Source organism: Uranotaenia lowii, chromosome 2, assembly GCF_029784155.1.
Source record: "Uranotaenia lowii strain MFRU-FL chromosome 2, ASM2978415v1, whole genome shotgun sequence".
Lineage (NCBI taxonomy): Eukaryota > Metazoa > Arthropoda > Insecta > Diptera > Culicidae > Uranotaenia > Uranotaenia lowii.
This window is the reverse complement of record NC_073692.1, coordinates 59,279,385-59,301,988: the sequence shown is the minus strand read 5'-3', so window position 1 is coordinate 59,301,988 and position 22,604 is coordinate 59,279,385. Positions and strand designations below refer to the sequence as shown.

At 38.7% G+C, this 22,604-nt stretch overlaps 1 protein-coding gene across 4 annotated transcripts in view; it reads right to left on the bottom strand.

The window, feature by feature from the left end:
* LOC129741543 (myosin-VIIa) overlaps positions 1–21,744 on the bottom strand; it is a 122,380-nt gene extending 100,636 nt beyond the window's left edge. Inside the window, exons 1-2 of one of the 4 annotated variants that reach the window (XM_055733286.1) lie at positions 21,677–21,744; positions 19,709–20,101 (exon numbers count right to left, since the gene is read on the bottom strand). The gene's annotated coding sequence lies outside the window, so the exon portion shown is untranslated. Of the gene's footprint in view, positions 1–19,708; positions 20,791–21,676 lie in introns of those variants that run through there. The other 3 variants (XM_055733285.1, XM_055733284.1, XM_055733283.1) reach the window with 3 other exon arrangements.
* Positions 21,745–22,604: the final 860 nt, after the last annotated feature.

The following is a 22,604-nucleotide window of genomic DNA, read 5'->3' as shown; positions in this document are numbered from 1 at the left end:
TACTTGATTTAAAGGTTTTGTGCAATGATATTGTATGCATTTTTTTTGCGTACAAGCTTCCGCGCAATTTATTCCAATTTATTTGTTTTTTGGATTATTTGTTTTATTATTCCCAGCCCCTTCCCCCTCCCCCCCTTCCCGATATTCAAACTCCGAGTTATAAAAGATGTAAAATCAAGAATCCCAAACTAGATGCAGAATCTCAAATATGAAAACATGGAATGCAATTGAGATTTTAATAATATGGAACCAGAACCTCTGGAATGAGTTTAATCTCCTTTAAAGTTTAATGTCCAGAAACGAATTTCTATCAACACGCAAATTTTTTTTGAAAAACTGAAGCAAAATTCTGAACCGGGGATTAGTTTTCGAGGTTTTAGAATTATCTCTGAGTTACTGTTACTCAATGATCAAAACTTGATTAAGAATTTCAAATTTTGAGTGAAAAGTAGAATACTTCGTTGTCTTTTCTAGAACCTCATGGAGGGAGGGAGGTTAACCCTCGAAACCTCCCCGTTCCTACGGCCGTGGTCTCATATAATCACAAAAGAAGAATTTACATTTTCCAAATGAAACGCAGTGGATAAAACGCAAAATAAGAATAATTGTTGGGAAAATAAAAGTGACAGTAAAATATATGCCAATGAATAAAAAATAATGTAATAAAATTAATAATGTTAGAAGCATATTTATCGTTGAGCATCTTTGAATAATAAGATTTAAAATTTTTGGGAAAACATGAAGTCTCTAAAATTATTTAAAAAAAACATTTTTTAATTTTCCTTATAGGTGAAAAAACAAATTTCTTTTCAAAATTTCAAATTTCATCAAAAATATGAAAATTGCGTTGATACCAACTGTCTATCGTTTATCGTTTGGCCGTTTTTAATTTTGATCGCGTTTTAGATCCATTTACCCCTGTGTGGCGTCCGTTAGAAAAGCCGTTCCTTCAACAAGACTTTACAAAAACTAAAAGCCTAATCTCAAAATCTATAGTTTTTTTTTCATAAAATTGAACTAACTGCAGTGATTCACACATTCTTAAGTCTCTGTTTCCCGTTCGACTGTCATTTTCACCTTCTATGCGCCGAAAGTGCATCTCGTCATCGTCGTAGTTTTCTCGAAGTGACGCCACCCGGTAGCAATGCCTATAGAGTAGGTACCATGCAGCAACATAAAAAATCGGGTCACGGTTGGAAATCGTGTCACATAATAAATGCTGTGTCTCGTGTGGAGAGCCCGGGAAACTTGTTTTATTCTCCGGCTCTCTGGAGCATACCGATAGAAACAAGACAAGCCCCGCGCGATTTAAGAAAATATTAAGTTAAGAAAAACCGGTCCCACCGGCCGCCGCACCGTCGATGATCGGCATGCCTCGGCAATGAGAAAGCTTATTTTACTTCCTGCGGGCAGCAGCCCAATAACCAAGGGGGTCCCACTTTCGACGACGACGACGACGACAACCTGACTATGGCTGACTGACTGACTGGCTGACGACGGAACGAAGGCGCGTGCATTGATATGTCGGCGGCCAATTGTCACCGGCAGATCTGGGCGTTGCGAAACGCAATCTTTTATTTGCAGGAGTTTTCCTCAATGAGAAACTGTTCCGATCAATTGCAACAATCAAACCCACTGCTGCTGCTGCTGGAGAGATTTTACTTCAAATTCAAGTAGGTACACTCCAGACCAAGATGGTAACGGTTTCACGAATTCCAACGCGATGCGATTGCTGAAAACTGGATTTCGTCCCAATGCACACACCCATAGGCCCATAGTCTATGGGCACGAGAAACATCTAGAAAAGAATCTCCTGTCAACGTTCGCTCGTCAAGTTGTGATGTTTAGAAAATATGCGTCTATCAGAGCTTCTTTCGAATGTACAAAATTGTTTGACTATATATTAAGTCAAAATGATGATTATTTTCGACCTTAATTTATGTTACTTGATTTATCGGCGTTTTCTATGAAAAGTGATGTCCTTTTCAATAAAAACATTTTAAGTTATCATCGCTTTCGTTACAACCGGGGTTTGGTTGAGAAACTAGTCTTCTAACTTTCTATCCGTCTATTAAATTTCATAATCTTAAGATGTTCATACTATAAAGGGCATCACTTTTTACCGGTATGGGCGATAAATTAAGTAACAAACATTAATTACGGAAATTCAACTCTTCATAAAATCAAAACTTTGGCTAAAAACAAACAAAAACACGGTATCATAGCATCAGTGGTAGTCCACTATCAGATTATCGACAGGAACGTTTCGCAACCAAACCGGTTTTTTTTTATCACCATCTTTCATTTCTTCTAATTTTCTACCCGTCTATTAAATTTCATTATCTTAAGATGTTCTAACTAATAAGGACATCACTTTTCACACTAATACCGCGTCATTCGCCTCAAGCGTGCACGCAGCCAGTCAGTCAGTCAGCGAGCCAGCTGAGTAGTGCAAGCGGTTTCCGCGGCGGTAAGTGATCCGGAGGGCTGCCAGTGCTACTTCCGGGCTTCGGAGCTCCGGATAGGTCTGCACATTTGGCGACCGTGACAGGTGGTATCTCGTAATCTTGATAGAACAAGATATCATTACAAAAAAAAAATCGAACCAAAAGCAAAACGACGATTAACGATTAATTTAATTGCATCACACTTGATTGAAAATCAAACAGTTTATAAATACCCATCGGAAAACAACTGTGGAAAAATGAATAATTCGAATACTCATTGTGTGAAAAGAAGTTAAAACAAAAAGCCACGCTGTTGGATGGTCCACGGAAGTGATGTATATTGAAGTGGATAAAAGAAAAACGTGCTATTGGTATATAATAATTTACATTGTGCATTTTGTGCAATTGAGCGGTTATGAAATAATTCTGAAACTTGAATTGATGAAAAATAAATGTTTAATTGAAGTTCCGTTGAGGAGACAACACGAAACAAAAATGAATTCTTGAGCTAGTCGTAAGGACAGTTTGACCATGTTCACAATTTCAAGCGGGTTGAAAGGACAGCTTGAAATTGAAAGGCGAGTTGAGAGGACATCCTGAAAATATCGATAGAAATTCCAAGCGAGTTGAGCGTACAGCTTGAAATTAAAAGGCGAGCTGAGAGGACAACCTACACGTATCAAAATAAATTTCAAGCGAGTGGAGAGGACAGCTTGATATTGGTAGGCGAGTTGTGAGTAGAGAGTTCTTTATCTAATTGAAAACCAAGCGGGTTGGAAGCAGGCTTGGCAAAAGTCATCGTCATGAGGCGTGAAGCTGTGACTGTGAAGCCTCTTGGTCCGTCAAACTCAATTGACTGTTCCTTAACGACCAGTCACTTCGTTTGCCACACCCAAAATTCAGCCTCTGTGCCAATGGCGTGTAGTCAATTACATAGCATCATTGGTACAAGAAGATAACGCGATCGGTGCTGAATCGATTTGCTCCCACCGGCATTAATCTCCCAAGTTAACCGAATTGCGTATGTCTGAAAGAAACAAAATAAAAACGCTTTCACGTCCCTCCCTATCGCATCACAAGACGAAGAAGGATGGAAATAAATACCGGCCAACACCAGGCAGCCAGCGAACCGAGCACTGTGCGTGTGAATGTAGCAAAAGCAACAACAAAAACATCCTTCTTATTCAATCCCTTCAATCTACCGGCAAACAACCACGGCCGAGCTGTGCGTGTGTATGCAGTAAAAGCAACAAAAAAAACATTCCTTCAATTCAATTTGCCGGCAAACAACCACGGCTAAGCTGTGCGTGTGTATGTAGCAAAAGCAACAAGAATATATTCCTTCAATTGACCCTCAAACAAGCACCGGCCAAGCTGCCCGGCTTTAGCAGCTGTGTATATGTAGCGTGTGTATGTAATAGCAGGCAGTAAGCAAAGCACAGTTCTCATTCAATGGGTTTCCCGTTTCCTCCACTCCCGTTCCCTTTCCCGTTTCCATCGCAAGACAAATGAATACCTTGAAAGGAGACCAAACGCCGGGAAGCCACTGTCGTGCGTTTCTTTTGTGATTGATCGGTGGCAGAATGCCTATGACAAATATCCCTCTTCCTGCATGAAGTTCAAATAGTACACTGGTTAAGTTGTCGGTCTGGCAATACGATTTAATTGGTGATTTGAGTTCGATTCTCCCTACGGGCGCTGTGGTTTATATTTTTATTTTCTTGTTTCTGGGATGAATTATCCAATAGGAACGAAATCCCATAAAATGTTTTTCTTGTTTTGCTTGAATGTAGTGGTCATGCATCATTTTAGTTGGGAGCCGAGTCCTTATGCCAGTTACGGTTTTTCAAACATATCATCTTCGGCACAGTGCACATTTCAGCGCATTATCGGCACAGAGATGTTCCAAATAGGCATTGGATTTTTGCAACCTCTTCTATGGGTGCAGCCATTCATTCCCCAGTCATTTGAAGCTAAAAGAATGACCTAGTCAAGCAATCGCATTCGAACGACCGGTGACGAAAAAGAAAAGAATTTATTATTATTGTTGCTTCTGCCAGCAAGCCCGTTTTCGGGTTTTTATTGCTATTGTTGCTCTCTGCCAGCAAGTCGTTCAATTAGTTGTACCTGCCGTCAGCAGCCGATCGAAGTGTGAAAAGATTTTCCAGTCACTCTCAGGAGAAATTTTGACCTTGTGTAGGAGCTTCGCCAGTCGATGATGGAGAAATGTTGATTGTTGTCGTGCTTTATCCGTCATGCGAGTAGTGAGGCTCCGTCAATTGAGAACAGTGCCAGTCGTTTGATGAAACAAAACTAGTCGGGTCAAGCGTGACGGGCGAAATTTACCATCACTGGTTGGAAGGACAGCTTGAGAAAAGAATAAATGGAAACACTTTGAGCTATGGCTTGAGATAAGATTGAAATTTAAAGCGAGTCGAGAAGAATGCTTGGAATTTAAAAATATTGGATCAAAAAAACATTTAGAATATCTTTTCAAACTGAAAATCGAGCGAGTTGGGAGAACAGATCTTCTCAGATTCTACTATGAAGCGAGTCGAGAGGACAACTTGAAATGAGTAAAAAAGCGTATCGAGAGGACAGCTTAAAGGTTGCTTGTAATAAGGGTAAACCATATAACGTGACGAAATGTCTGCTCAAATAAGGTTAGTTTTCTCATTTAAGGAATTGAAATTAAACAGCTTGGGGTAAGAATAGAGTGTCCTAGCCGGGATTTCCCGGGAATTTAAAAAAATCGGGAATTCCCGAATCCCGGGAAACGCGTTAAGAATCCCGGGAATTCCCGAAGCTTATTAAAAGTGCTAAATTCTATAAATTTATACGATCTAAATTGGAAAAATGAATTAGATTGAGCAAGGAAAATGATAGTTCTACCTTGATGGCTTAGTCTAAAATATTATTTTTTTTGAATCTAGTTAAAACATTGAATTTGATAAAAAAAAATTACCGATCGAGAACTTCGTGTAAAAGTGGAAAACGAAAAATTCCAATAATAAAAGGCTACGGAAAGAAGCTGAATGTTCTCTTTTCCAACACTCATCATTTAGAACTTCCGTTTCGGATACTATTGACAGTAGCAAAATCTTTAGCAAAGAAATGACATATTGTGAAACAAATGGACAGTTGTCTGAAAATTTACGATATTTGATGAAACACCTGAAACCTGATGATCTAGCTAACCAACTTCTATTGAGAGTGAAAAATCTTTCTCAATCATTCCAAATTTTCGCGGCTAGAATCAGATCAGTTTGTCGGTTAAAGCATTTTGTTCTTGGGTCTTGGGTTTGCTTATAAAATTTTAAAGGCATTCAAAAAGTTTGAAATGTTTTGCAATACTACTACCCAAAATTTAAAAATATGTCGGTAAGAATTCGCACGCAGTAGATGGTTAAGATCTTTATGTTAAAATCTTAATTTTCAATTCTTCCCGGGATCCCGAGAATTCCCGGGAAAAGGATCGTCAGATTTCCCGATTCCCGGGAATGCTAAAATGGTCGGGAAATGGACACTCTAGGTAAGAACAAATGATGAAAAAATGTAAAATGCTAGTGGAGTGGAAAGTTTGAAGGTGAACCTTGAACTGACAGCATGTTGAGAAAACAGCTTTAGTTTCTTATAAAATAAATTATCAAACGAGTTGTGAGATGGAAGTAACCAGTGATAAAAGTCGAGGAATAATTGTTTTGAGTTTCAAACCGGGAACACGCTTGAAAATAAGAAAAACCACGTTGAGTGGATAACCCAAAAGTTCATCGATTTGTACCAACCGGGTAGTAAAAACAGTTTAAAAAAAATACAAGGTGAGTTGAGGAAACAACTTTAAATTCTACATCGAGTTAAATGAACGATATGATAACGGGATATGAGTTAGCAATAATTTTATTGATGATATCAGTAAGTGTTAAAATGTGGTTTCCTATTCATGAATTTCGTAGAACCTGAAACAACGTAGAGATAAACTATAAAGAGAAAAAGGTCTGTACACAATACTTCATCCATAACTTAAATAAACCATCATCTATGCGTGAGCGAGCACCCTTAGCCTTATAAATTTGGATCGAAATGCACAATAAGCAATAGTAAAGTGTTCATTGCGGATCTTGCGGATCTTTTCCGCATCTTGCGGATTTTTTCCGTTCGTACATACATTGCGATTAAATTATATTGTTCATGCTGTTGAAATCGACAATCCTTTCTATTGCTCTGGTACCGACACATAGAAGATGTTTGATAGACTTCTGGTCAACATATGTAGCCAATGAATGTCACCGAGACTGATATTGACGAAAGCTCCGGTTTAGGGGTTCATTCACCTTAAAATGATGTCCAACGTTCGGATACTATCTTCATGTTAACTTCATCTTCATGTCCCGTGATCATACAGTTAAAACAGGAAAATTAATGATAAAATATGAATTATTGGTTTTCACAACTCAGCTCGGAGATCAAATGAGTAACCGTTGAATAATAGTACCGTTTTATAGATTATATGTTAACTGTTTATCAAATTTGTAAAACGCCAACAATAAACACACGCTCATATTTTTTTAAACATTATGACTTTTATTGAACCATTTTATGAGATTTCCGATAGAACTGCGATTATTGTTGTTTTTCAACCACAGTGTACGGTTCAATTTCAAGCATTTTAGAAGATCTGAGGAAGAATGTAAAAAATGGTTAAATTTCAACCGCAATAAGCAAGAAAAACAGTTGCCATCTTTGGACGCGCCGATAACAAATTTTTGTTTTTTACTGCTGTGCGTCGAATCGACTGAATGTTGAAGTAAATTTTCTCACTTCAGAGGAACAATCAGATTAAAAAGTTTGTAAGTACACCCACAATTCAGCCTCTGTGCCAATGACGGCATCATTGGTACAAGGCATCATTGGTACAAGAAGATAACGCGACCGGTGCTGATTCGATTTGCTCCCACCGGCATTAACCTCCTAATTTAACCGAATTGCGTATGTCTGAAAGAAACAAAATAAAAACGAATTCACGTCCCTCCATATCGCATCACAAGACGAAGAAGGATAGAAATAAATACCGGCCAACACCAGGCAGCCAGCGAACCGAGCACTGTGCGTGTGAATGTAGCAAAAGCAACAACAAAAATATTCCTTCAATTCAATCCGCCGCGCCGGCAAACAACCACGGTAGAGCTGTGTGTGTGTATGTAGTAAAAGCAACAACAACAACATTGCTTCAATTCAATCACTGGCAAACAGCCACTGGCTAAGCTGCGCATGTGTAACAAAAGCAACAACAGAAATATTTCTTCCACTGGCCAAGCTGCCCGGCTTTGGCAGCTGTGTATATGTAGCGTGTGTATGTAATAGCAGGCAGTAAGCAAAGCACAGTTCTCATTCAATGGGTTTCCCGTTCCTTCACTCCCGTTCCCTTTCCCGTTTCCTTCACGAGACAAAGGAATGAATTGAAAGGAGACCAAACGCCGGGAAGCCGCCGTTGTGCGTTTTTTTTTTTGTGATTGATCGGTGACATAAAGCCTATGACAAATATCCCACATCCTGCATGAAGTTCGAATAGTGCACTGGTTAAGGTGTCGGACTGGCATGACGATAGAATTAGTAACTTGAGTTCGATTCTCACTACGGCACTGTGATTTTAATTTTTATTTTCTTGTTTCTGGGATGAATTATCCAATAGGAAAGAAATCCCATAAAATGTTTTTCTTGTTTTGCTTGAATGTAGTGGTCATTATTTTGGTTGGGAGCCGAGTCCTTATGCCAGTAACGGTTTTTCAAACATACCGTCTTCGGCACAGTGCACATTTCAGCGCATTATCGGCACAGAGATATGCTAAATAGGCATTGGATTTTTGCAACCTCTTCTGTGGGTGTATCTACTAAAATGAACTAATTTGTAAAATTACTTTCAAACTTCCTTCAAACCCCCCGCGTCACTAACATTTTTTCTCTCTCAAACAGGACAACCGGTAAATGAAATTTTCTACCATTGGACGGATCACAGGCTGCTTCATATGGATCCGCATCAGGAGCTTCCAGAGTAATTCTGCAGTAGCAGAATCGGATGCTCCGCAGTCCCCGCAGACCAGAAAGCATTCAGCGCTTCATCCGGAAATGGTGGCATAAGAAGTAGAGGAAAATAAAATTACAAAAATCGTAATTGTATCATATTGATAAATATATTATAAAATATAGGTACTATTCATGAAACTCTGATTGATTCTTGTTGTTCTTAATTCATTAAAATCATTTTTCCCTGAATTTATTTCATTTTCACTTTTTTTGACCATGCTTGAAAAATAACCATAATCCAAGTTCTCCCCGGAATCTCATTTTATGAGTTTTCACTGAAAACTCATAAAACGACTTGATCCACAAAACTGTCATTATGGTTATTTTTCAAGCATTTATGGTTCAATATGGCCGAGCGTGCACTTATGCAAAACATAAACAAACGAGACTAGGCTTAAAACCATTATGACCTAACATTCCTACGTAGTGTTATAGCACAGACAAAGTTATAGAATTTGCTAATTGGGGTTTTACATAAAGTTTAGTTCGCGTTTCGTGGAAAAATTATCGTTTAAATTGCGAAATTCTCGTAGCAAAGTAAGGGTGATCAATAGAGATCTCATTCCGTGGGTTTATTTAAGATTATTTCGTTCAACGGAAATTGATTTAAAACTAGTTTATTTAAAGGAAATTGAAAAAGAGGTAGAATTGATCAGATTCATGGCAGAAGCCAAGTAGACGAATTTTCGAAAACAGAAACAAACTTGCTGTCCAGTATCTTTTTTTCTTGAGAACTTAATAAAAAAGGAACGATTTCAAATCGCTTTCTTCCTAATAGTTCCAAAGTAATTTTGTTTGATAGGAAGAAGATGTGTAAATGGATTAAACCAATACCGAGTCATTCACCTCAAGCGTGCACGAAGTCAGTCAGTCGGCGAGCGAAGCAATGGGTACCCAGTGCTACTTCCGGACTTCGGGGCCCCGGACAGGTCTGCACTGTATGAAACCCATATTATGGTTGTGTATTCGTAAAAAATCCAACGGCCTCAACTAAAGCTTTTAAAATGCCATAACTTTAATATTAAAATAGACTTAAAGAAGTGTTCGCCCGAAGGAGTTGTTGCAATAAAAAATATTCACGAGATTTTAAAATGCTCTTATCATTTTAAGTAGAAATAAAAAGAAATGAAAAATGAAAATAGACTTCGAGTTCATCAGCAAAACCTGGAGATACATCTGCGGCGGAATCCTCTTGGTGCCCTTTTTTGTACAGTACACGGAGTCCACATCATGAGCAACACTACCTACGGTATGGTGACTTTCGAGCAGTGTGCGCTCCTCATTTTTTTCACTCAATGAATAAACATTCAATTTTGGTTCTGTTCATCAACTTTGATGTGTGCTCACGGAAAATGTTGAGATTTATCGGAATATTAAACTCCATAATTCTAGTGATGATACTTCAAATTACAAAAAAAGCATGCGTGTTGTGGTTAAAATTATTTTACTGTAACAAGTGTCGATATCGTTACAACAAAATTTAGAACATCTCCAGAAAGACTGATAATGTTGGAATAGTAAAATGTGCTTCAAGTTCACATAAGTAGCGTGGCTTCCCGAACAATTTCTTAACAAACAATTTTCTATCCACCCAGGGTTTGATGTCGTAAAAGATTTGTTCCAACGACAGGTTGAGTCACCGGAATGATCTGCTATACATTCAGTAGTCTCATTCAGCTTGAAATTGCTGCTCGGCTGCTCCTCTTCCAGTGTCGCGCATTTTGGTCTCGAATCTAGAGGCCACGCTTCGTCACGGTAGAAAACATTTCAAGAATAGAACTGACTGCCCCTGATTGTAGGACCAGCACCAACACCAACACACACACATCAATACGTTACGGTAGCCCAATCATCGTTTCGGAGTCATTATTTTAGAGCTGGAAAATGGACGGGGAAAGAGTAGTGCTCCGTATTGAGTACGGGAAAAAGGTACGAAATAAAACTATAATAATAATCGACGGACGGGCTAAAACCTTCACCACACGAGAATAATGGTCTGCTGCCTGTATGTATGTATGTATGTGTGAAGGTGTAATTGTGGTTCTAAATAGACGTGCAAAAGAATGGAAAGCTCCGGTGTGTTTAACGATTCCGACTGGAAAATATGGGAAACAAAACAACAACAACACGAGAAAAAGAAAGAATACAACAGACAACGAACCCCAGGTGAATGGTGCGCTCAATTATGAATGTACTGACTTTGGATATCTAGTCCTACCAACCTGTCTGTACCAAGTTGTGGGGAAGCCAAAAAAAAGAACGATCCAAAAGCAGTCGATACTATCACCTGATGTGGCTATCAATTTTTTTTTATAAATTTTGTAACTCTAGCGTTTAACATGGAGTGCGCCAAAAAATGACAATTTGTTGAAAAATAAAAAAAAATTCTCTTTTTGCCCAAAAATTCATGTAGCCGACAAAAATGACAATTTGTTGAAAAATAAGAAAAAAATTCTCTTTTTGCCCAAATATTCATGTAGGGGAGATGGGGGCATAATGGCCACCTTAAGGAAAACGGTTATTTAACCATAGAAAATAGCTATAATATGGAGGTTACATTATTGTTTCGTATTCAGACACTTGAAAAGCCTATTCCCTAACGGTCTGAAATGTGAAAAACTAGATGAAAACGTTAAAAAATGCATTTTAAAAAATTTTGCCAAAAGTTGAAAACCAGCCACTGTGGAGGCATAATGAGAACCCCCCCCTGAGGCAGTATGAGCACCATTAATCAGAGCAAGATGTGCGTTTTTGCCGGGGAATCTAGCAGCGAATTCAATTCGATGAAGTCAGGTGAGTCATAGATTCATCAAACAAAGCAATAACAAAATAATCTAGGTCTGTTTGTAGAATACAAACAATTCACGCACGCTCATACATTAAGTGCTTTGTTCGGAGGATGATGCTACTAGCCGTAAAATGTAACAATAAAAAAATCGATCATGAATTGTGAATGGAAAAAAATCACCTCGAACAGAAATCTAACTCTAGTCTTTTGATTACCTCTCCGACACCTTACCAATAGGCTAAATCGTCGGATGAAAACTAGTCAAGGTGTGGCGTGTGTGGCGGCAATTTTAATTCGCTGCTAGGTTCTACGGCAGAAAATGCTCATTATGCCTCGATAATATGGTGCTCTATATGCCCCTAGTCAAAAAATTTAAGTAAAAACGTGTTTTAAAATTGATAAAAGTGAAAAATCAAAAATTTTATGATGGTAAAAATTGAAAAACAATGTGTACATCATGTTGCAGTGCGTACATTATAGATCAAAGTTATTTTAAGATCATAAGAGCTTATTTCGTGGGGCTCAAAAATTATAATATTTTCGTAACTTGAGAACCAAGCCAATTTTTTTCTAAATATCTCTGTAAAGATGATAAGGAGATTCCTTTTTTTTGTGAAAAATTAATACTATAGGAAGTACGAAACAAATCCTCATGAAAATTTATTTAAGAAAATACGTACTTTCGTAGAAAAGCGTAGTGCTCATTATGCCCTGGGTGCTCGTTATGCCCTCATCTCCCCTAGCCGTAACAAAAAAAATCCTTTTTCCCCGCATGTTTTTTTTGTTTTTTTAACAAATGATTTGAACGAAATTATATTAGAATTTTATCAAGCAGACTTCAGAGTGAAATAACTTAGTTCAATCCTCAAGATAACTTTATTTATGTTTCCCTTTTTTCTCAGAAAATCTATACATATTAAAATTAACTTCTATACATATTAAAATGAACTAAGACTCGAAACTACTGAACCGATTTACGTGAAACTTGACAGGTGAAGGTTTTTGAGACCGGGGAAGGTTCCTATAATAGCTTGGGACCCCTTCCTTTCACTAAAACAAGTCCTCATAACTCGATAACTGATCATGCAAAAAGAATCAAATTTGGCATGGGAGTGTAATTTGGTACGATATACACACAAAATTTTCGAGGCCGGAAATTAGCAAAATTTTGCTCAAATTTGACCAGCTAGAAACTTAGCAATCAATTTAGCAATATTTTTTAACTAAAATTTTAGCAAACGAGTACAATAGTTAGCCGCCGCAGTTTTTACTCAAATTTCTAGCAAAAACCGGAGAAAAAGATTGCCCGGATCCGTAATTTCATGTTTCTTTATTTTTTCTCTGGAGAATCAGGGGAATGTTTGAATATTGAATAAAATACATAAATTTCATTCACTTATAATTAATTTTTCACATTTTTTATATTTTTTTCACATTTTTCCTATTCTGGGAACGCACCTACTGGCGAGCGAAATGCCATGCCACCTTCGTCAAAGAAAGCACCGGAGTGTTTGCCGGATGCAGCTTGTTGAATTTCCAGTTGTGGTCCTTCTTCATTACCGGCCTGTGGCGCGCTTCATGTTGCGGTTTCATCCTGGTAGAAAAAAAAAAAAAACAAACACACAAATTAGAAATTGAGAAATTATAGAATCTGAACACTTTAAAATCAGACCTTACCCTGTAAGCATCCGGTGTTGATTCAGCTACCATTTCGTTGTGGAGTTTGCCACCACAAGAACCATCAGCAACGAACATCCGGAACCGCACTTAATCGCGACAGCTTTTTATTTTTCTCCCTACTGGCGCGGCGGCTGGTGTCTGTGAACAAAGCGGCTGAAAAACCTTCGTTTTACTAAAATCAAGTAAAATGACTTTTTTTATTACTAAAATCAAGTAAATTTAGATTTTTGCTAACTCAACAGTAAAAAAATATTTTTGCTAACGGGAAGTAACAGCGAAATTTTGCTAAGTGGAGCCCCGAAAGTTTTGTGTGTACGATGTTTTTATGATGGTTCGGAGGAAAAGCCTCTACAGCTTGGAGCAGGCGGGTCGTGATTGGAACCAGCAGCGATTCGACGATGAGATAAGAAAGCTTGGTTTCTATCCGTAGAAGAGTTACTGCTGAGTTTACCGGTCCTGCAAGCGAGGAATCACCGTTATCCTGTACGTGGATGATATCGTGATTGCCGGAAATGACGTTTCAGAGGTTATCTGTATCAAATCCGAGCTTGGAAGGGTATTCCAGATGAAGGCTCTCCTGGAGGTCTAGACTTTCTTGTAAATAACCATCAAACGAGACTTTACCAAGAGTAACATCGAGATTTTGCAAGCAGGATACGTCAAAAGGTTCTGCAACGATTTGGTATTGCCGATTGTAATTCTGTTGGCACACCGCTCGACAGCATTGGTATTCCGCAGAAACGCGAACCAGATCCGCTTATTGGATATCCAGATGCAGACTTTGCAAACGATTCCGATGACCGGAGATCTGTGTCAGGCTACGCATATATGATCTTTGGGAATCTTATTTTGTGGTCAACGAAACGTCAGCAGAGGGTCAATCTGTCATCTACCGAAACTAAGATAGAGGCCCTTTACCATGCAGTCAAGGAAGGTTTGTAATTAACTAACTTCCTGGGTGAATTGGGTGTGGTTAGCACTCCTTTCAGGTAAATGGAGGACATCATCGCTTCCATCCAGTACCTGTAAGAGGCACGGTCCCATCAGCGGATGAAGCATCTGGACGTGAAGTATGCATTCATCAGGGATATCGTAAGTAGCGGTCAACATCTCTACTGAGGATCAGCCAGCTGATGTGTCCGAGAAGGCGCGACCAAGGGCGAGGCACGCGAAGCTGTTCAGCATTCTCAGTTTACGAATTGAGGGGAGGTGTTGGAACTTACGATTGTACTTCGGTTCCTCCGGCATCCGATAACAGCAGCAGAAGATTTCAGCTGCCACGAGCAGAACCAAAACAATGTTTGTTTGGTTCCTCTTGCTATGTCAAAATCGCAATTGATGATTGCTGAAGCCTAGTCCACACTAGGCAACTTGGACTGCGATTTCGGTTGCTGAGATTTGTTAATGTTTACATTCGCACTCGTCTCGTTTCATTTCTCCCGACAAGTATGGGAGACCTTCATCAACCAAGATGTAAACATAAACAAGTCTCTGTCGTGACTGATGCACATTTTATTCCTGGATCGTACTTTTTAAAAGACTTATCTTTTCTTTTTAAACTCAATTAATCGTGACTAACCAGAAAAATAATCCGCGCTTCTCAACATTCCTTTACTAACTGACTTTGACTTCTTCCTCGACCGATCCCGAAGCATTTACTCTCCGAGAAATAGCCTATCACAAACACATACTCATCTCAACTTTAGCGTTCTTTTCCATGCAGTTTCCCATTACTCTTGGCACTCATTTGTCTCGTTCTATGTAATAGTTGCCAGTATTCTAGTTCGTATAAGAATCGAATTTTCAAATGGATTCGTAATTATCATAACATAACTATACATTTTTGTTATAAGTGGTCTTTTTCATTGGCATTATGATTTTTATCATTATTATTATAACTGTCTTACTATCAATATTCTCTACAGTCTCAGCAACCGAAATCACAGTCCAAGTTGCCTAGTATGGACTAGGCATGAGAACAATAGGATGGTGATGGCAATGACAGTACAAATGTTTGCATCATCACACGATTGAGCGAGACTACTAAAACTAGGTTCGTGGTAACACAACAGTGTTGCAAGAAATTCTGAATAGACGTAGCAAATTACTCATTGAGGAATGAGTACTTTCCTGATTAAGGAATTCGAGAATGGAGAGTGACAAATAGCTATCACTAATATAACGGGTAGTTATTTAAGGAATTGACAAAAAATGTCATAAATGAAACTGTGTTAACAGATATCAGCGATCATTATTACGTAATTTTATCGATAAGTTTACGACAAGTTAGCGAAAAGTTTGAAGCGAACTTACGCAATAAACCACTGCACACCCCATGAAGGCAAGATTATTGCTCCATACAATAATTTGAAAAAATAATGTTCATCATCTTATAAAATTGAAGCAAAAGTAAAGAGTTTTGCCCCTGGAATACGTTGGACCTCTGGCAGTGAAAATACGAAGTAAATTTGAACGAAATCCGAACAGCCTTTACCTCCGTGACCTTCCAAAGCACACCTCCAAAAGTCTACAAACCTTGTAAGAAAAAACTTAAAAAGAGTACTACAAAAATCTGTTTAGAAATGCGAACTCGAAAATTATGTGGAACTGTCTAAACTCTCTATCAGGAACTTTAAATATAGACATCCAAGAAAATAAGTTAAATAACGAAGGAAGACTTATTGAGGATCAGCAATTAGTCGCTAACGAAATCAACGATTTTTTCAGTAAAATAGGGCCCCAGCTTGTCACAACGATCACTAGTCTAGGTAACGTCAAGAGATTTGGAACACTTTTGCCACAACAGAACTCGAAATTCCTTCGACCTGCAAGTGCACAAGAAGTGCACAATATATAAAAGATCTCGACTAAAATAAAAGTGTAGGAGCTGATGGAATTCCCGCTCATTTCATTAAGCGACACTATAATTATTTTTTCTGAGTTGATCAAAGATGTTTTCAATGAAAGTCTATTAAATGGAAGATTCCCAGATTGCCTCAAAATTGCGAAAGTTGTCCCTGTCCATAAACAAGGACCAAAGACAGACCCCAACAGCTATCCTCCAATCTCAATTCTGCCAGTCTTGAGTAAACTCATTGAAAAAATGTTAGTATCACGCACTACCGACTTTCTTTAACAAAATAATATACCCTATAAACATCAATATGGATTCCGCTCAGGTTCAAGCACCACTGCTGTGACTTCTGATTTGTTTTCTCAAATATACCATACACTAGAAAACAAAAAGAAAACTGGCCTTCTCTTTCTGGACCTTAAAAAGGCATTCGACACAATCTACCACACGACCCTTTTGAAAAAATTAAACTTCTATAGGATTCGTGGAAATGCGCATTACCTCATGAAAAGTTATCTGTCAAACAGAAACCAGTAGGTGATATAAAACTGATTTGAGAGTTATCTTTGCCCCCTTAAAGTAGGAGTGCCTCAAGGGAGTAACTTAAGCATCTTGCTGTTCCTTATCTACGTGAATGATGTGCCTAACTTGCAGCTCCACGGAAAACCCAGCTTATTTGCTGATGATACCTGCTTACTGTACGTAGAAGAAAATTTTAACAATATGATCCATCTCATAACCGAAGACATGAAACTCCTCCAAGAATACTTCAGCGAAAAAATGTTGTCTCTCAATCTATCCAAAACGAAACACATGATTGTAAATCCGTTTCAATCTGCTGGCACTGAAACATACGAGCTTATTGTTCATTCCGTTAAAAAACGAACAAGTAATGGAATTTACATATCTTGGTTTGACGATCGACTCAGCGTTAAGATGGACACACCATATACAAAAACTGAAAAATGAAGTCGTTACAGCATGCGGACTCTACTGGAAAATGAATAGCTTCGTACCCCAAAAACAACTTTCCATCATGTACCATGATTATGTTCAGTTCAAATTTCCTGGTACCTGGTATTCATCTGGGGAGCCGTAGTCAGAACAAGACTCAAACCTCAAGCTCAAAATCGTTGTTTGAAGGCCGTATACAGGCGTCCAAGACTAAATCCTACTAGGAGTCTTTTTCATTAAGCAGATGAATTTACTCTGCCAATCAATGCATTGAGAGAACTCCAAGCTACATCTATAATCCACAATGTTCTACATAACCCACTTGCACATCAAAATTAACAATACGATCGTCCAGACCACAGATATCCTCTAAGATACCAAAGCAGCTTGTATGTACGACAACCCACCACCGAAATAGCTAAGAAAGCTTTCACTTACTACGGTAAAATCTGTTACAATCAACTACCTGCGGACATACGATCTGAAAGAAGTAGCACCAAATTTTAAAATTTAATTAGAATATTTCATCCAATAAGTTAAGCCAACAATCCGTACTCCAGTAGCCTGCCAATCAGCGTTCCCTTAAAAGAGAATTCTCTCACTGAGAACGCATGAAGTCCCTGAATCCACATCGCCTGAATTTGATAACTAAATAGCACTAATCCCCATGCAAATATTATTATCTTCTCGCCACCAGCCGCCACCGCTCATCACCACCCACCGCCTCCACTCACCGCCTCCACCCACCGTCACCAGTCACCTACGCCAAAAAACCTTTTAATAACAAAGTATTTGTTTCTAATATCAAAACGAAAGTGAAAATGGTAAAAGACAACATTGTAACAACACCATTGAAAAAATTAAAAAAAAATTACTAACGAAACGTAAGCCGCCGGTCGTGGCCTAGAGGATAGCGTTCCAGTCTTCTAAGCCAGAGTCCATGAGATCGAATCCCGATCACGGCACATATAGTACTCTTTCTGTGATCTGGTGGTGTTAGCATTTGTTAGATGCTAGCCATAATATCCTTGAAAGATGTACGCCTTAGAGTTAAGTAAAATTAGATCTCTTCAAAGAAACATGAAGTTTCACTGAGATCCTATATGTGTGTGTTCGTTTTTTTAAAAATAATTTAAAAAATCCAATAAAGTAGTGATGAGGAGGTTTTATGCATTTAGGAGAAATGGCTTTAAGAATGCTACACTCCCAGGGGCTTTTCCTTGCTTACACAAAAAAAAAATCCAACAAAAATTAAAAATGTTTTAGTTGGGAGTAATTTTTCGAAAAGCATTTTTTTAAACACAATGACAAATCCAAGATAAACATATTTTTTCCATGCAAAAGCTATTTTTAAATTGATAATACTTTGGTAAACATCGATGTATTTTTGCAGAATTTTAAAATAAGAATTTTTTTCAAAAAACTAGTATTCAAAAATTTTTCTATACATTTTGTGGCATTTTAAAAACTAGTAGTACATATGCAATCAACGGAGATATCTATAGAATCTATCTAGCTATCCTGTGTTCGCCCCACAAGCGGAAACTTGTAGTGCATTTTTATGTTCGTTCGCACTGAATGTTTCCGCTTGTGGTGCGAACCCCTCTTGGCCTAATATATGTGGTGGTAGATGCAAATCTATCTGTATCTACCACTTCACAGTTGTTGGCACGTGCTGAACAAAAATTTGGTATGAGATGATAATGCTTCTAAATAAATTCAACCCGCACATTTTCACCTGCTTTCATTTCTTCTATCTTTCTATCCTCCTATAAAATTTAATTATCTTATGATGTTCTTATTTAAAAGGACATCGCTTTCCACCGATAAAGCCGATAAATCTCTTTAAAAAGTTACCTTTTGATTTTTCAATTAAATAAAGATAGAGAATGACCAAATCCTCTCAAAACAAATAAATATGCTGGGCTATTTAAAAAAAACTACATATTTTCATTTATAATCAAACCTTCTTGTCGCTAGAACTAACTTCACAGATTCTCTTAGGACCCGAAGAAAACCACCCAGCATTCCAGTGAGGGATGTATTAGCTGTTATGGACTTGGCTTGTACGTTAGAAATAAGCTTATTCCTTAAAGCTATCGATTTTCGTTTAGAGTTCATTTTATGTTCATACTTCTCTATCTATTTCTTTTTTTTTTTTTAACAAAAAAAGTGATGAAATAGATTTAAGCAAACAATTGTAAACAAACAAAACGATTTTGGCTCCTTAAAGTCTCAACGTGTGAGCCGATTTGAATTAAAAAAAAAACAAAAAAATGTAACCAAAATCTTTGTCATCATTTCTCCTTAAAATAAAATAATTTCTACCCAAAGTTGATTGATACATTTTATAACTTTGCTCCCGAAACGAATGGTGTGGAGCAGCGAAAAGTGGCTGTTCCTACCAAGGTTTTGATCGGCTGACTGGGAACAACACACAACAAAATACACTGCGGGGAAAAAGTTCCACGTATGTGTCTGGTAGAGGATAGTTTGGTATGGTGTGGATCTGGTCCGGTTGGTCCAATCCCGTATGTGCTTTTCAGGCCCACCGAACGAAAGCATGACGACGACGACGACGACGACGATGGCTATATGGTATGAATGCAGCAATGGAATGGGACGAGACGGGACTTTCATTCGAGGTGCGCTCTCCAGGTTTGGAAACAGAGAAATTCTGGTCGCAGCAAAAGTTGAAGGCTCTGCCGCAACCATCTTTGGGTCTTAAAACGAAAGCAGCTCATCGAGTAAGATACAATGTGTGGTTGGAATCAGGGGGTTTTTTCACTCCTTTCTACTAGGTGGATACTGATGGACCACTTTGGGGTGAGAAGTGCAGAGCTCGGTAGAATAAATGGAATTCATGAATTCGAGCAGAGTGATTTTTGCGATGTACAAACTTACCGATTGAGTAGATGAGTGCGCTCGGCGGTTTCCGATGTTCCGCTATAGTTTTTGGGCCACGAAGGCACTATGAGCGATGATGAGGTATGTGTGGCTCAAATGTTACACGGTGTCCAATTACCAGCGATTATTTGATGTCAGATAGGAAGCGAATTTTCTTTTCTGTTGCACTGGAATTTCGGTGGTTGTGCAATTCTGGCTAATTCATTAGTATCATCAATTGGCACTATGTTTTATTACACGATCAACTCACTCTCACTTTGAACTGCTATTGCAATTTCAATTTTATAGGCTTACTCCCTTTTTTCTGCTTTTGAGCTGTTTAGACTTTCTATATACTTAACTCTTCTTAACTTTTCTCCACCTTTCGCATTTCTCGACTTCACTCTTGAACTTTATTTCCAAAGATAAAATGCCGTTAATTACACTCACACATATCCAGGCGCTGGTGAAAAAAAAAGCAGCCTACAAATATTTTTCTCCTAATTTGAATAAAAATTTGCTTCTTTCTTTCCACTCTTCGGCAATCGCTCCAGCAATCGAGAAACGCACACACACCTGACCCGCACCTTATCTCTAGAGCGATTCGACCCCACTCGTTTCAGCCAAATTTGTCACAAGATCCACTTTCCAATCAGAACTTTGCGCAATTTGCAACTATTTTTTTGCCTTCGCAATATTTGTTCGCGCACAGAGAAAAGCTTTCCACTCAACCAGAAAAAGAAAATGGATGAAAATCAGACGAGAGTACACTCCACGTTCAGGAAAATTTTTCCTCTACACGTATGATCCAAGTACGGAGCCCTGCTTGAGCTGTGCTTTGCAGTCACCTGGTTCTGCTGTCTTTTCGATGGGACACTCGATGTCTCACCCCGAAAACCAGGCTAGATTAACACCGTAACGAAATATCTCTCCTCCCCCAGGGTTGTCACTCTGTTCCTCACCTCTTCTGTCAAACAGAAAGAGAAAAAAACAGGACTTCAATATCTAGGGCGAGCACTAGTAATCTTCCCGAATTCCGTAGCCACCGAACGAACACGATACGTGTGCGCAACGTAAGCCAGCTCAACTCCTACTGAATGGCCGATCTGGTCACACTGCTGGCTGCAGTTAGGCGACGAAGCTCCCCGAATGGAAGAGCCATCGCCATCGCCAAGCAAGAGTTTCCGCAGAGTGACTTGGCACCGGCTGACTGAAAATTACCAACACAGAAAGGATAAATGGCTCAAAAGCTTTCGTATCGCTGGAGCTTTCGATGGAAAGTTAAACTGCAGGGAACATGCCACCCAGAAAAAATGGCAACACTGCCCATTGAAAATAATCATTGGAATTAAAAATTAAAATTAAAAAACTGTTGTTTAGTAAATTGGGAAAAAGAATTCTTCTACCGGATATAAGACCTAGTTCAGTTAAAAATTAAAATTGAACTTAAAATATTCTTTAACAATCAAAACAAACTTTGTTTTTCGATTGTGGTGATTTTCAAAGTTCAAATAAACTGCACAACATAAACACCCACCGGCAACAGGTGAGAGGCACTCAATCACTCACCGCTGCTGCCGCCATTAGTACAGGTGTTTTCAGTCATATTCCCATCTCCCCTCAAATTGCAATATCTAAATAGCGCCAGTCACTCCAGCGCCAGCGCACACCTCTAGAAGGGCGCCCGGCTTAATCCCAGAGCCCGAATAATGTTCGACGGTTAGTTTTGCTTCACGCATGACAGATCTAGCTGTCAGTTCACATCCGGTTATAATACAATCGAAACAGGCCCCCACAGCCAGTGTCAGACTTTATCACTGGGAAGCACATTCTCCCATATCGCACTGCACTGTCTGCTAGAACCATCATACATATATTCGACGGGAGACTTGCGTGACACTAAATTTATGCTAACGAAGTTCCACGCTGGACACACCGTCACGCATCGGCGAAAGTATTACACCTATAACAAAGCCAAGAACCTACCGAACAGTGAGGATGGAAACGTTGCCGCACGGTGCACCGAAACAAAACCAACCGGGGAACGCAAAACGTCGAACTGGACTGACGATGCAACGTAACAGGTAACAGGTAGATACCTAACACACCGGTTCGAGCCGGGCACTCAGCGTCAGCCAGGTGAAAATGTGATAGAAAAAACACGACGTTCCAGTAGAGAGTAAAAAAAGCTTCTCGAATCGATCGGTACACGAGAGCCATCTAATGGTGGACATTCAAAAGTTTCGTTAGCTTTTCGAAATGAGGCTCCTCGCTTCACATGCGTTGAAGTCTTTTGTATTTTCTTTTTTCTTGAAAACAGGAAACATGCGTCAATTCGTGTTTTCTACTAATTTATCATGGAAACAAGTCTGTTGGTTGGGGTGGTCCAAAAAAAGGAGAGATTCCGGAATAAAAACCTTGGGACTGAAGTCATTTCTTGGCATGTCAGTAGGTCTCATTACAAATTTCAGACCATTTGATTAACTCTAAGGAGGCGCAAACTACAAGAAAGATTGAAGGGCTCTATTTTGCAAACAACCATCATTTGGAACTTCCGTTTTGCGAACTGTACTGATATATCAGGGCAGCATAGTAGCAAAATCACACTGTATAGCATAATGTATTTTTCTCTTTTTTCGAAGATGATGGAAAGTATTACTGCCGTAATCTGGCAATCTGACGTATGCGCCAGCGAGTAAAATTTTACGTACGGAGCTTTTTGCAAAAATGTTTTTTATTGAGCCTCCGAGCAAATTTTAATAATCAAATCTGTACATTATGAGTTTAAACGAAGACAAAACATGGCCAAATACATGATTTGTGGAAAAAGGTTTATTAACGAAAGTTATGTTACCAAAGTCATTTTGTTGTGGAAACAGCTATTATTTTTTACTGTTTCCCAGACCAAATGACG